Below are 14,509 nucleotides of genomic sequence, written 5' to 3'. Positions count from 1 at the left end.
CAGTTGAGAGGCCCGCGTACCGCAAAAAAAAAAAAAAAAAAAAAAAAAAAAAAAATTGATTTCACGATTTAGTCTGCAGCCTGCAGTTTTTGAAAAACCCTGTACTGAGTGCTCAGGAGCTTTGCTATGGTTCTATTCTTAGAGGCCTACTGACCAGATGCTACCCTGCTCAGGTTGCCTTCAAGTGAGGTGGGATGGATTGGCATGATTTATACTGAATTATTTTCTGTGACAGTAGAAGAATTCAGTGTATTAGCAGTTATGCTCTTTGTCAGCGTTAGGACTCTGGATAAGGTATATTGAAAATTTTTATGCATAGTATAAAGTTCTTATGTAAAGCTAAAAAACCAATCTTGATCGATAGTGTTTTAAGCACTAAGTCCTTAGCTGGTTCCCTTTCCTTTTGTTCCACGACAACACTGAAAATCACCTCATTACTATAAAGCTTCCTCCAAATCACAGTCTGTCCATAAATGAATTTAAAGACGTCGTTCTAGAAATCACATTTCTTTATTGACCAGGCATTCAGAAAAGAGAATAAGAAGAGACTGTTTCTTTGTGTTGATGATAAATAATGTTAGACCACTAAATCTTTCATCTCAAAGGTGATGATGAGAGAGCAGTCCTGATTAGCAAAAGCTGGAGACCTTTTTAAAAAAGTTTGTAACCTTAGAAATTCATGATTTCAGATAACACTGAGTCAAAATTATCATTGGGAATTCCAGTTCCAGTACAATCTAGCTGTGTGACCTTGAGCAGTTTACAAAGGTCTCATAATATAAAATGGAGATAATAGTAGTACCTGCCTCAAGATTATTGTGAGGATTAAATGAGTTAATATATTGAAAAACACCCAGAACAATGTCTGGCACATAGTAAGTGCTTATATGAGTGTTTGTTAGCATTAACATGTAAGCAGTAAAAAAAAAAATTTTTTAATAGCATTTTATCCTTTTTTTTTTTAAGATTTTTGTTTGTTTTTTGTTGATGTAGGCCATTCTTAAAGTCTTTATTGAATTTGTTACACCATTGCTTCTGCTTTATGTCTTGGTTCCTTGGCCACGAGGCATATGGGATATCAGCTCCCTGACCAGGAATCGAACCCGCACACCCCCCTGCATTGGAAGGCGAAGTCCTAACCATTGGACCGCCAGGGAAGTCCCAGTAGCATTTTATCCTTAATTGGAAAGGACAACATAGTTCAAACTGGTGGAAATATTTGGCAAATGGTGCGGTCTTCTCTGAAAATCCTTTAAAAATTTTGACAACCTTAATTGAATAAAGGGCCTTAAACAGAATTAGGATTATATTGGAAAGAAATTGCAGTTCAGGAAAATGTTACTGAGATCAAGAGATTCTTTCACGCACATTCACAGGTAGCATTGCCGCTTGGAGAATTGAGTGAGGAGACATCAGTTCCGAGGTTATTATGAAATTGACATGTGATACACATGGAAGAGACTTGTAATAGCACCTAGAACATAGTATGCTCAGTGAATGTTATCTATTATTTTTATTGTTATTTTGTCATTGATAATATCAGAGGCATTTACATTCTGCGTTTCATCTTGGTTAAATGGTAAATGGCATCAAGTTACTTGACTCAGGAATAAACTACCAGATAGCTGGCATTTTGTTTTCTTTTTGTGGTAGGTTGAAACAGAGACTGGCTTCTACATGCTACCAGATCTAAAGACCCTTGGTTTCCAAGGACAAAGATAGCAAAGGGAAGAAAGACAAAAGATGTCTTTGCTTGAGAAGTGACCAATGAAACAACATCTTTGAAAATGTTCTTCTTGAAGGATGAGCTCTTGCAAACAAAAACTACACTTAGCAGAGGTGGGGCTGTAGGGTTGGGTGGAAGTCACATCGGAAATTTAGTTATCAAACGTACTGCTCAAAGGAGAGGAAGACTTCAGTTTGTGTTCCAGCTCCCTGAATGTTTCTGTCCTACTTTCTGTCAGCCATAGCTACCTTTTCCTTCTCCTCTCCTTATCCCAAATTCTGTACACATCCAGATCTTATGCATCAAGTTTCCACTCTTGAAATTTATCTGTCCTACATCCTCTCTCCTTCAAAGTGTCAATTAACTACTTCATGATAAACTCATTCATTAAAAAAAAAAACCCTGAAATTCAGGGTACTATTGTTATATGTTTTATTTAGGACATCCTCTATACAGTATCCAAATATTTAACCCATTAGTTCAGCTCTACTGAAGACATTTCAAAGTATGAAGTTCAATGGAAAAAAGCATTCTTTTTGTACCTCATTCTTTCTGTGTGAGAAGGCACACTCACATACTTCCTTTGTCCTGATGTAGAATCTGTTCTCTGTTTAAATAGCTGATTATTCCTTTGATCGGACACTCAAAGTGATAAAGTGCTATCACTTTACTGTTAGAATAGTTTAGTATGTGCATTCATTTTATCACGTATAGCATGAACATTATTACTATAGGATAGCTTTCTACTATAAAAGCTTATTTTGCTATGGAAAATTATTATGGATATTATGTGAAATGATTATTTTTCTAGTTGCTATTATTCCTTTCTCAGAAGCACAGATAGTCAAGATTTATAAGATTTAATTCTGTCCTGGAAAAAATGGCTTCTTTTGGCCCCTTCAGTTTTGTGATAATACATTCTAATGAACTGAGCGTTTCCCTTACTGAGAATTATGTAACTATCCTATTAAAAATAAATAAATATTTTAAATTGTGTAGCAGATTTTTATGCTTTAATTTGCTTTTGGTCCCTTTTATGGTTACATATTTCAGCATTGAGACTTTTACAGGGATTTTTATAGCTATTTACATTTTACATATGTATATGTATTTAATCATGGTAGTATAAATTACTCTTGCTAATTTAAATAAACCTCACTGCTACCAAAATAAACATGGTTTTTTAAGCCCCATTTGAGTGGGAAAAAGTGAATGATTCTGGCTATCTGAGAACTTTTGTATGAAAATTAAAGCCTACTTCCAAGTCATACATTTCCAAGTGTTTTCAAAGAGAGACAAACGCTGGTGCTGATTTTTTTTTTTTTTTTTTTGGCAAAGTTTTATTTAAATGTTAATTTGGTCTCATGTTTTTAGACAGGAGATTGACTTAGTTGCTTTGCTATACAAGTAATCTTACTGCTGTAGAAAAATTGGTTATCAAAATAGGGATTTTTTTTGTTTTTCAAAATATGCACAATATGACCCCCAAATTCTAATTTTATTACTAGTTATTGAAATGGCTGTGTGCCTATAATATCAGATCATCAGCATCTTTTCTCTTCTCCTTTTTTGCAGTAAAGGGCCCTATATAGTCTGTGTCATAATGTGTTATGAAATATACACAGATGTTTTATCTTAGGTGCATGGCTTCTACTGCATTTGTTATTTTGGTTGGATTCTGTGGTTATTCTTTTAAAATGTTTTATACCAATATTATTTTAATTCACTTGACTGCAAAGAGATATAATTCTAAACAAAAGGTCTAAGTTATTTTGAATTAATTTGAGATGTACTTCTGGTTGTTCCAGATATTTCATTTATATTTTCTTACATTTGGTAATGATACCAATCCATAAAATAACTTGAAAATCTGTCATGCATCATTAAATTCGCTTATGCTTCATTGTAGGTGTTTAAGTAAATGTAACTAGCTTATGTACTGAAGAACTTGGTAATTTTTGTGGACTGTACAGTAACTTATATATATAATTTAATGTTGCCTCAAGGTTGACTTTTAGATACTTTGAATAAGATCACTTTAAGAAACTTCGTTGCAGGGTATCATAACACTGGTAACTGTGTTTTTTTTTTAATTGAGAAGTAAGATCTCTTGTTCATTAATGTATTAAGACATTTGAAACTATATTAAGAACTGTATGAAACTCTTTATTATAGGAGTCCGAGTCCCTAAAGTGGTAGTATTACAATGTAGTTTAATAGTAACCTAAACACGTTATTTTTCCCCAAATTGTCTTGTTGCTGAGAAACCATTAAGACATTAAACTGTTGAATTATAGCTGCATTGTATCATCAGATAGAACTTGGCTTGTTTACTTCCTAGTACAATTGGCTTACGTCTGAGAAAGCTGGAAGAAGGAACCCTGACACAAAAACATATACTATATTTTAAATAAGCTTTTATACATAGAGAGGGTCATTTCTATGGAAATTATATAAAATACCTTCTATTTCTTTAAATTTCATCTTTTTTTTCAAATTCATTTGGTCTTTTTCACAATGCTCTGTTCTTAGAGTCCCATCAAGAGGACAAGTGTTTTGGTTTTGTTTGTTTGTTTGTTTGTTTTTTTAAGAGCATAAGATTCAGCCCTTCCACCTCTTTTTTGGTTGTTAGTTTGTTTGCCTTGGTTCAGCCATACTGAATTCTTTACTGTAATTCAGTTGTGTTAAGCATGCTTCTGGGTCTTTATACAAAGCCACTCTCTCTGCCTGATATGCTTTTGCCCCAGATATTTGAATGCCTTCCTTCTTTATGACTTTAGATCACTGTGCAGATGTCACTATCTTAGGGAGGACTTCCTTTGGCCATCATGCTGACTCTCACTCTGTCTCCTTATCTGCCTGCCTGGTCCTTCATCACACTTATCACTACTACCTGACATTATCTGGTGTTATTGTCTGTCTCCAACATTAGAATGTAAGTCCCACAGGTCAAGGACATTTTATTTACTGCTCTATCCCAACACCCAGAGCACTGTCTGGCACATAGTAGGTGCTCAACCGATACGGGTTGAATGGCTTTTCCATTATGAAGATTTAGCAGAGTATGTTTCCACATAATAATCGTGTCCTGTTACCTCTGTGATTGTCATGAACATAATTACTTCAATGTTCCTTTCCAGAATGCTCTATCACCTGAAATTCCTTGGCTGTGGATTCACCCATCTGTTGCATCTTCTGAGTCTCTCACCCTCTCTCAAGACTGGTGCTGGGTTGTGGAGCTTTAGGCTTCCCTACCATGGTTCAATAGTTTTACTTGTCTGCAACACCTTTTACCTACTTTTTAAAAAATTTATTTGTTTATGGCTGTGCTGGGTCTTCGTTGCTGCACGCAGGCTTTCTCTAGTTACGGCAAGCGGGGGCTACTCTTCGTTGAGGCGCACGGGCTTCTCACTGCAGTGGCTTCTCTTGTTGCGGAGCACGGGCTCTAGGTGTGCGGGCTTTGGTAGTTGCAGCACATGGGCTCAGTAGTTGCGGCACACGGGCCCTAGAGCATGCAGGCTTCAGTAGTTGCGGTGTATGGGTTCCGTAATTGTGGTGCGCAGGCTCTAGAGTGTGCAGGCTTCAGTAGTTGTGGTGCATGGGCTTAGTTGCTCCGCAGCATGTGGGATCTTCCCGAACCAGGGATTGAACCCGTGTCCCCTGCAATGGCAGGTGGATTCTTACCCACTGGACCACCAGGGAAGTCCAGCTTGTACCTTCTTTTTATCAGCTGGGGATTGCCACAATTTGGTAGGAGTTCAATTTCAGATTCCATACCAGCACACAGCCCAGGAGTAGTGGTCTGATTTCTCACGGGTGTCTCCACCCTCAGTCCAGGTGAGACTGTGCCCAGGCTAAGTCCTGAGGTCTGTGGGCTGAGATTTCCAGACACTCCCTTTCCAACTTCTCGCCTAACAGAGAGCCCAGGTCTCGTAAATTAAGCACACAGGGACTGGCCTCGCCTCTCAGTCCAGAAACCTCAGCCCCTGAGGCGCTCTCTGACCTCTTGGCATCAATTTCCACTCCTCTGACTTGGAATCTTCACTTCACTTCCAGCACCTGGAAATTTTTCTTGCTTGGTTTCAGTGTTGCTATGTGATAAAAACAAATTTCTGTTATATATTATCCACTCTTTATTTTGTCTTGGGTGGGGATAGCTCCCCACATCTGCTCAGTCAGCCATATTGGCTAGCGTAGATGTGGAGATTCTTTATTTTGGCATTTTTATAGCAATACTGAAAGTGTTGATATTCCTAATAAATCCAAAGGTATGTACACCTGGGCCCGCTATACACGAGCAGTGATCGAAATTTAGATTCTTTATATTCTAGGCCTCTGGACATTCTGATGTTTTACGGGGAACATTAGACAGTATTTATGTGTAAATTCTGTTAAATACTGACCTCATCATCCACTCCATTCTTTTAAGAAGTTTTTTCTTAGTGTTGCCTGATGATGATGGTGGTGATGATGATGATGATTTTAGCCTTTTAGGACAATTTTGTCAAATGGAAAGTAATTATAAAGGGGACTTTTCACTTAAGTGTCTGAAAGCCATTGTTTCTGTCAAGTTTTACTTTCTTTAATTCCATTCATAAGTCTGTATTATTTGAACACTAAGGGTACTCCCAGGACATGTCTACTAGGTGCTGCAGGCTGACTTTATAATTTTCAATAATAATTATTATTGTTACCGTGTTCTGAGACATAAATTTTTAGTTATCTTACTTTCAAGTTGAAATGCACAGACTTTAAGTATACACTTTGTTGTGTTTGGGCAAATCCAGATGTAAAACATTCACTTACTTCAGAAAGTTGCTTTATCCAATTTTATGCCTTTTATTTTAAACTTTACTTTTTTCCCTAGCAGATATTAAGAAACCTCAGCTGAAACCTGAAAAGACTTCTGAGAAGTTTAGAGCTTCGAGTGAGTTTGAGTCCCTGGATTTTGCAGACAGAAACTACTTTGTGAAATTATGGGCCAATCTTTCAGGCAAAAACACGCCAACGGTAAGAAGGGTTAGAGGGGTGAGGGAAGCTGTAACTGAGCATTACAAAAATCAGATAAAAAGGGCATTGGATATTTCAAGACTATTAAGTTTCACCAAAACTGTCCTCGGACTGGTGTCAGCTGAAGACACGTTTTTTTCCCCCTCTTTCTACACCTCTAAGAATAGGCATGGGTTCTAAAAACAGAATATACAGTGTAGATTTTTTTGAGTACCTTTCCCCCAGGCTCCTAGTGGAAGTTCTGACACTCAGTTCTCCTATTTAACAAGCAGAGAAAAGAACTACATAGAATTAATACTGTAGAATATGTATTTCAAGGGAAAACTTGCTTGACTGTTGGGATATAATTTTGAGTATTCTTGTGCTGAGCCTTCAAAGTGAGTCCACTCAAAGAGTCCATGTCTTATAACCTTGCAGTACTTAGACCCATCCTATGACTTATTTTGGATCCCGTTCTTTGAGAACTCTGAGAAGTCAGGGTATGCGGAAGTTGGCCCTACCTTCATATTAGGTCACGCTCTTTTCTGTTTGTGATGGTTTTTCTGTGACGGTCTGGGAACACAGAGACCTAAATCGTTGCCATTGCCTCAGAAGCGACAGAACTTCCGATTTGGTTGTCAACTCCTTGGTCGTGTTTCCCTAAGCCTTGCCTGTTCTAAACAAATGATCACGTTGTCTTCTAAAGTCAGAACCATAGGCAGTGGTCACAAGAATCAGACTGGTTACTTCAGATGAAAAGTCTAGGGCTGTGGTGTACATGGGCATAGCTATACATTCTGCTCTGATTAAGTCATAAGAATCGGATGTTTGAAGTACAAGGCACAGATACCCGTTAAAGTCAGCTTAAGTAAGAGGTAGTTCCATTATTAAAAAAAATATGATGAGTGGATTCACAGTGCACCGTGAGCAGGGATGAAGTACAGATCTCACAGGAACCAGAAATAGAATTGGAAAGTGCCTCCCGAAGGCATCAAGTTCCTCTCATCTCTGCTTCTATTTTTCCTGTGCTCTGTTGTCCTCTCTCTCCTGGCTGGCCTCCTCCACTCACTCAGCTTCCCTCCCACACAATTTGAACTCATTTGCACACGTGCCAGCCCTGACTCACCGTGGCGCTCTGCCTGTGGCTCTATGCCCACAATTCCTGGCCACTTCTCTCTGTCTCTTTGATTCATACTGTGGAAAGCAAAGCAATCTAATTGGCACAGCTGGACTTTGTAGCCATACCACACAGATCACATTAAACTGCTTGTCCTGTCACCTGTGGCAGGGCAAAAGGCAGGGCCACTTGATACAGATTCTGGCTTCTTAGAAGCAGCAGGGGATGGGTGCACTCTAAACATCTAAAAATAATATAAATTTGTACCATGATACTGGAGTACAGGAAATACCCTATTTATTTATCCAAAATAAATTAAACCTGGAATTGTTCCCACCTACCAGGATCTGTGGGAAATCAAGTATCAGTCATCAGGAGTGGGGGTCACTCCGATTCTTTGGATTAAGTTCAAGAATCCTGAGGTTTATGTCATCCTAGAAACTCAGGGAAGGGCCTCTGGTCTCCAGACTGTCATGGTTACCATGGAGATGTTCCTTGTCTGAAACCCTGAGTTCCATTCTGAGCCAGGGGCCCTGGTATTCTCCAGATCCTCTCCTGCTCGTATGTTCACCCAGTGCCAACCCCCAAGATCTCGCCACACCCTGGGAGCGCACTCGATGTGAGGAGCCCGTCAGCCTCTGTCCTTGCAGTCCTGGGAAACCCAGCTCTTTTCAAGTCAGTCTACCACTTTCTCTCTGCACCTGCTGTCCTGTACAGCTTTATGCTTCTTGGAGCTTAGACTTTCAAATATAAGGTCTTTTTTTAACCTCCCAGGACATGGCATATCCAGACTGTAAAAACTCCAGAGCACACCTCCTTGGCCCCCTTTATTCTTTAATGATAAGTCTGTGTCTTGACAACCAGAGCCAGCTCGTGTCCCAGGTAGACTGTCCTGCCGCACAACATCACACACACCGATGAGGAACACACCGTTGAGCCACACCCTCTGCCGGTTAGTGGGTATCCATGATTTATTTAAATATGACAAATCTGAATATTACCTGTTAGAAAATTTTCAGGCCTAATTAAAGATAGCTTTTCTTTTTTTTTTTTTAAGATTTTTTTTTTATGTGGACCATTTTGTTTTTAAGTATTGAATTTGTTACAATATTGCTTCTGTTTTATGTTTTGGTTTTTTTGGCTGCGAGGCATGTGGGATCTTAGCTCCCGAACCAGGGATTGAACCCACACCCCCTGCACTGGAAGGTGAAGTCTTAACCACTGGACCTCCAGGGAAGTCCCTGAAGATAGCTTTTCTCTGGTCAAGGGCACTCAGGTACCCAGGAGCAAGAACAGAGGAATAGATGAAAAACACACAGACACACACAACACACACACACACACACACACACACACACACACAGTGGGTTCTCGACTGTAGTTCATCTCCAACACCTCAATATAAAACTAATGAACAGTATGGGGGAACTGGAGAGTGGAGGGTATGATAAAAAGGCAATGCGGAGAGTAGAGGGGCCACCTTGGTGGCAGGAGGGGAGCAGGTGTGTGGACCACGTGTTGTCAAAAATTCTCATGAAATTTTGACATGTCCAGTGTCACTCCTTACCTGTAGTCACCTCCCTGAGAAACTGTTCAGACCCCATAATCCAGGGCATCTAGAGCCTAGTGTAGAAATCTACTGTGTCCTGTGTTAGAGGGTGGGCAGTTTCTCACCCATGATGGCAACAGCGCTCAAACCCCTTGCAACCTGAGGTTCTGGTAATTTTGCCTGCCAGTACTGGTGGAGATATAATGTAACAGTAGTTTCATAGAAAAGCAAATCAAATCCCCCAAGAACCAACAGATTCATCCCTCAAAAATTAGAGCAAAGGTAGTACTTAATTGCCACTGTCATATATATGGGGTGAACTTGCCTAAGATTATTTTTAGTACCTCGTTTTCTTGTAAAGATTATGAATTCAGGGGCTTCCCTGGTGGCGCAGTGGTTGCGCGTCCGCCTGCCGATTCAGGGAAACCTGGTTCGCGCCCCGGTCGGGGAGGATCCCGCGTGCCGCGGAGCGGCTGGGCCCGTGGGCCATGGCCGCTGAGCCTGCGCGTCCGGAGCCTGTGCTCCGCAACGGGAGAGGCCACAGCAGGGGGAGGCCCGCGTACCGCAAAAAAAAAAAAAAAAAAAAAAAGATTATGAATTCAATGCTATTTTGAAATTTTAAGTATTTATCAAATTTTAAGATATTTCGTAAGTTATTAACCTCTTGCCTAGCCATTATAATGCTGCAAAATGAGCAAAACCTTTTTAAGATCATCACCACAGAAGCTTTAGTGAGATATTAGGATTATATTGGAGGCCATAAATAGCCTTTATACGTCACTTATAGTTTGGAAAGGACTTTTGTGTAAATTATCTCATGTACCCCTTATTGCAACCCTTAGGAGATGTTGTTGTTATTCATTTACTTTCCCAACATAAATCCCTATGTATTTTTGGAACTTTGTGCTGGATTGAGGAAAGTAATTGCAACTATCTCTGTCAAAAACCTATATCATAAATCTTCCAAAAAAAAAGATAGAAATGTTTGTGCTTTTGGGGGGTCTTAACTGTAGATTTAATGTGTTCATATTTACCTGTAGAAACTATCAAGAGAGCCATTTGACAGTGATGGACTAAATAGGAATTCCCATTGTCAATGCTTTTTTGGTCCTGTTTCTTTCAAAAGCACCCTTTCCACTCATGTTGAACACTGCATTCTTCCTGAAACCTACCTTAAACTCACTGCATATGTGAGGTCTTTCAGTTTACCCCCTCTATTCTAATATTCTACTCTTTCCTTGTGTGTGGTTTGTCACCACGTGCATGTCAAGGTGTGATTACAAAATAACAGAGCTGGTTTTGTGTGTGTCTTCTGAAAACCAGCCCTATTCCTGGATAGTCACATAGCCACATGTCATAACTGGTTGGGTAAGTGTATATTTATGTGTGTGTTTGTGTGAAGATTTTTTTGCTGTGGAATTATTGTGAGTAGATCTTTGCCTTCTAGGAGAAGCTTGATTTCCAGAACTTCAATTGTATCTTTTTCTCCAACCAGCTCCTCTGATCTCCTTAGGGGACAGCCTTACTCCTGAGGCAGGCCGAGTTACTGAAAGCCAATTTTCTAGAAAACAAATTGCTGAATGACCAGTTCATTCAAAGCCAGTTTAGTGAATGTATGTGTGTGGCAGATAAGGCCAGTGCAATCCAAAAAGCACCCAAAGATATGACGGCCAGTGAGAAAGTGGGCCTGTAATGACAAAATATTGGGCCCTATGTCTACTAAGCACTATTTTCTTTCACTACTGTGAGGCAGGTCAGCTCAGGGAGCTTGTCAGAGATTACACCGCTTAGAAGTGTCTATTTCGACTCCAAAAGAAAAGTGCTTTCTTCTCCTCAGTACATTTTTCACGGCATGGTGTTCAACACTATATTTATTAGCTGGAATAACACTATAAAGAGATACTTCTCTTATCTGCCACCTAGTTACCAAGTGGTACAGTTCATGTAGGAACCGCAGTCCAAGTTGCCTTTTTCAAGATAATGAATTGGTTTCCTGTTATTCTCTGAAGGTGACCCAACTAATTTTTAAATATCATTTGTAATCATTATGATTTTGATTTGTGCATATTGAAGGCTATCCACCCACTGCATTTTTTATCCTTATTGAAACTCAAATTATTCTACCTTTGGCCAGCTAGAGCTTCTGCAGGTTGACACCTGTGTCCTTTTAACATGACCCATCTTGCTGGTTGGTATGACAAGATATTCTATGCTCTTTTGTTCATTACCTGTCCTAGACCTGGAATCAGTCTTTTGTCCAAGAAGTCTTGGTTTCTTCAAGTGGGAGATGGTTGTACAAGAAAGAACACATCATGGTTGCTAGGAATGCTCATTGCTCTTGGGGTGGCCATTGTTTCTAGGCCTAGTCTGTGGATAGATAAAATATTTCATGAGTTCAAGTTAATATTTCCAATTTGGATTCAAGACTTCAGGATTTTTACTTAACTCCTTCTCTGTTACATATTTTTTCTTTTCTCCACACTGAGAGTCCTGCTTCTCAAAGATAGAGGTGATGATAGAATTATAATATCTTACTAAATTTCTCGTTTGTTTTAATCCCATTACACACAGAAGAGTCTCAGAATAACAATACTAAATACTACCAGCACCCATTATAAAAACTGAAAACAGTTTATAAAAAAAGTTTTTTTACAAATGTTCCTTCCGCCATTGTTTGTGATGATGTTATAGCTATACTATCAGAGTATGCCCTCATATCCTCTCTCCCTTTTAACTCTCATTTTGTCTTAGTTATCAAATACCTTCATACTTAATACTCATCATGAGACCTCAGGTCAGTGTCTCTCTAGTTGTTTTATTGCCTAAGCTTATTCTCTACTAGATACAGAAAGGGCTGTGGGAAAAATATTTCCTGCATTCTTGCCTGTTGATAACAGTCTGTTACACTTTACACTTGAATTGTAGTTTTTAGTATCTATCCTGTTTCTTTGTTTTGGTTTACTTTATCAAGACCTCTTATTGTTGATATGTTGGATCTTGTGTCTATCTTAAATATTTGTCATTTTCTCTTGAATCTTTTTACCTCTTTCTTCATTTCTTTTTGAGGTTAAAGTTTTTCCTTCATTTTCTATTTCTCTTAAGTCATTATTTGCTGTGTTTATTCACTCTTGTATTTCTTCTAGTTTAGTTTTCATTTCCTAAGTGACTCTTTCCCGTATATCCTAATTCTTTCCTGAGTTCCAGCACCACATTTGTGAGTTTGTAAAATTGTAATTTATTTGTTCCTTAATGTTTTGCGTCATTTTCTTAATGTCTTTCAGTTTATTTTGAAATAGTAGATTACAGATTTTATCTGTTTCCCCTTCATTGTGTACAGAGATGTTATTCTCCTTTTCCTCTTATTTCTTATAATAACTTTGCATTGGATTTGACTGGAAAATTTCTCATTTTTATGTGAAATTCATTTTCTCAAACATTTAGAAGGAAGGTGGTTTGTTTCAAATAGTATCAAGGTATATGGCAGTTTCCTTCCTGAGATTTCCTGGCTCTGTTCCACTCTCCCACTTTGGTCTAGATTTCCTCTTTCCTATGTCTCTGTTTGCTCTTTCCCAATTAATTTTTATTCCACGCCCATCAGCTTTTTTTTAGTGTAAAACCCTGTCTTAGAAGGGAGCCCTAGTGGATTAGTTTCAAGAATTCACAGTTGATCCAGCTCCTGCAGAACTTACTGTGGACCCCTTATTCTTACCTACTATTAGAATGGAAACAACCCCTCCTATGTTTCAGCCGTGGTTTCCAAATTGTCGTGCTATGCTTCCTAGTGAATACTTCTTAGCTATCTTGGGGTTCTCCTGTTCTCAGGTCTTTTAGTCACCCTGTTGCTTTCTTTGGCTTCCTCTTACATAGACACTGATACCATGCAGGTGTTGTGGTTATTGTCACCTGTATTGGGGGGTTTGAGGAGAGCTTGTCACCTAGTTTTCTTGTAAATGTTTGATATGTTTTCATTTTGCTATTTAGTTGCTATATCTGTTTTTACGTGGAAATTCTGGAAGGTCCAAAAACTATGCTTCCACTACCACTGTCATCTTCCCAGTCATAATATAATTTAGATCAAGGATCAATATAGGAAAAAAATAAGGATGGTATAAAGTAAAATCACAATAGAAAATGTATATACTAGTATAGAGTGATTTGGGGAAAAAATAATAACAAATCAACATGAGAATAAGACAGTGGATTTAGTTGATATGTAGTGCTTTTATAGTAATATGAGACAATTTAGATGTATTTATGGAGCTATTTAAAATACAGTTTTTAAGTGGTAAAATGTAAGTAGAGTTTGTTTCTTCCTTTCTTATCCCATTATAAATCCCCTCCCTCCTACCCAGCAGACATTTTCTCCTCATTATGCTTACACAGAACCACAGAGATAATGGTCAGGGGAACAGTAAAGTGGTCTTGGCAATCAAATATCCACCTGAGAGGCTGTGTTAATGAGTCTGCATGTTAGCTCTCGTGTCATGTGTCTAAGGAACAATTTCAAAAGCTTGACCTAGAATTTCTCAACAGCATGTATAGTTATAAAACAGCATGTGCTATCTTTGGTTTTTTCCTCTTTTCAGTTGCCTTTTGACACCAGATTATAAACCTTTTGAATGCAGAGACTATGTTTTTTTTTTTTCTTTTCTTTCTTTTTCTTTTTTTTTTTTTTTGGCTGCATCGGGTCTTAGTTGCAGCATGCAGGATTTTTTGTGCGGTACACAGGCTTCTCTCTAGTTGTGGCATGTGGGTTTTCTCTCTCTAGTTGTGGCGTGTGGGCTCCAGAGCATGTGGGCTCTGTAGTTGTGGCACGTGGGCTCTCTTGTTGAGGCGCACAGGATCAGTAGTTGTGGTATGAGGGCTCTCTAGTCATGGCCCACGGGCTTAGTTGCCCTGCAGCATGTGGGATCTTAGTTCCCTGGCCAGGGATCGAACCCGCATCCCCTGCATTGGAAGGCGGATTCTGTACCACTGGACCACCAGGGAAGTCCCAAGACTATGTTTTTTGTATCTTTGTATCCCCATAATCAAATGCTCACCAAGTATTTAGTGATGGCGATGGGGTGTTGGTGAAACACGGGAGGAAGACCTCCCAATCTGTCCTATTTCAGGATCGTACTTAACG

At 39.0% G+C, this 14,509-nt stretch overlaps 1 protein-coding gene across 1 annotated transcript in view; it reads left to right on the top strand.

Annotated features, from left to right (window-relative positions):
• LRGUK (leucine rich repeats and guanylate kinase domain containing) overlaps window positions 1-6,671 on the top strand; it is a 92,965-nt gene extending 86,294 nt beyond the window's left edge. The window contains 1 exon segment of the mRNA XM_055084828.1: window positions 4,867-6,671. The gene's annotated coding sequence lies outside the window, so the exon portion shown is untranslated.
• The last annotated feature ends 7,838 nt before the right edge of the window (window positions 6,672-14,509 follow it).

Source organism: Physeter macrocephalus, chromosome 5 (genome assembly GCF_002837175.3).
Source record: "Physeter macrocephalus isolate SW-GA chromosome 5, ASM283717v5, whole genome shotgun sequence".
Classification (NCBI taxonomy): Eukaryota; Metazoa; Chordata; class Mammalia; order Artiodactyla; family Physeteridae; genus Physeter; species Physeter macrocephalus.
This window is presented reverse-complemented; position numbering and strand designations above follow the sequence as displayed.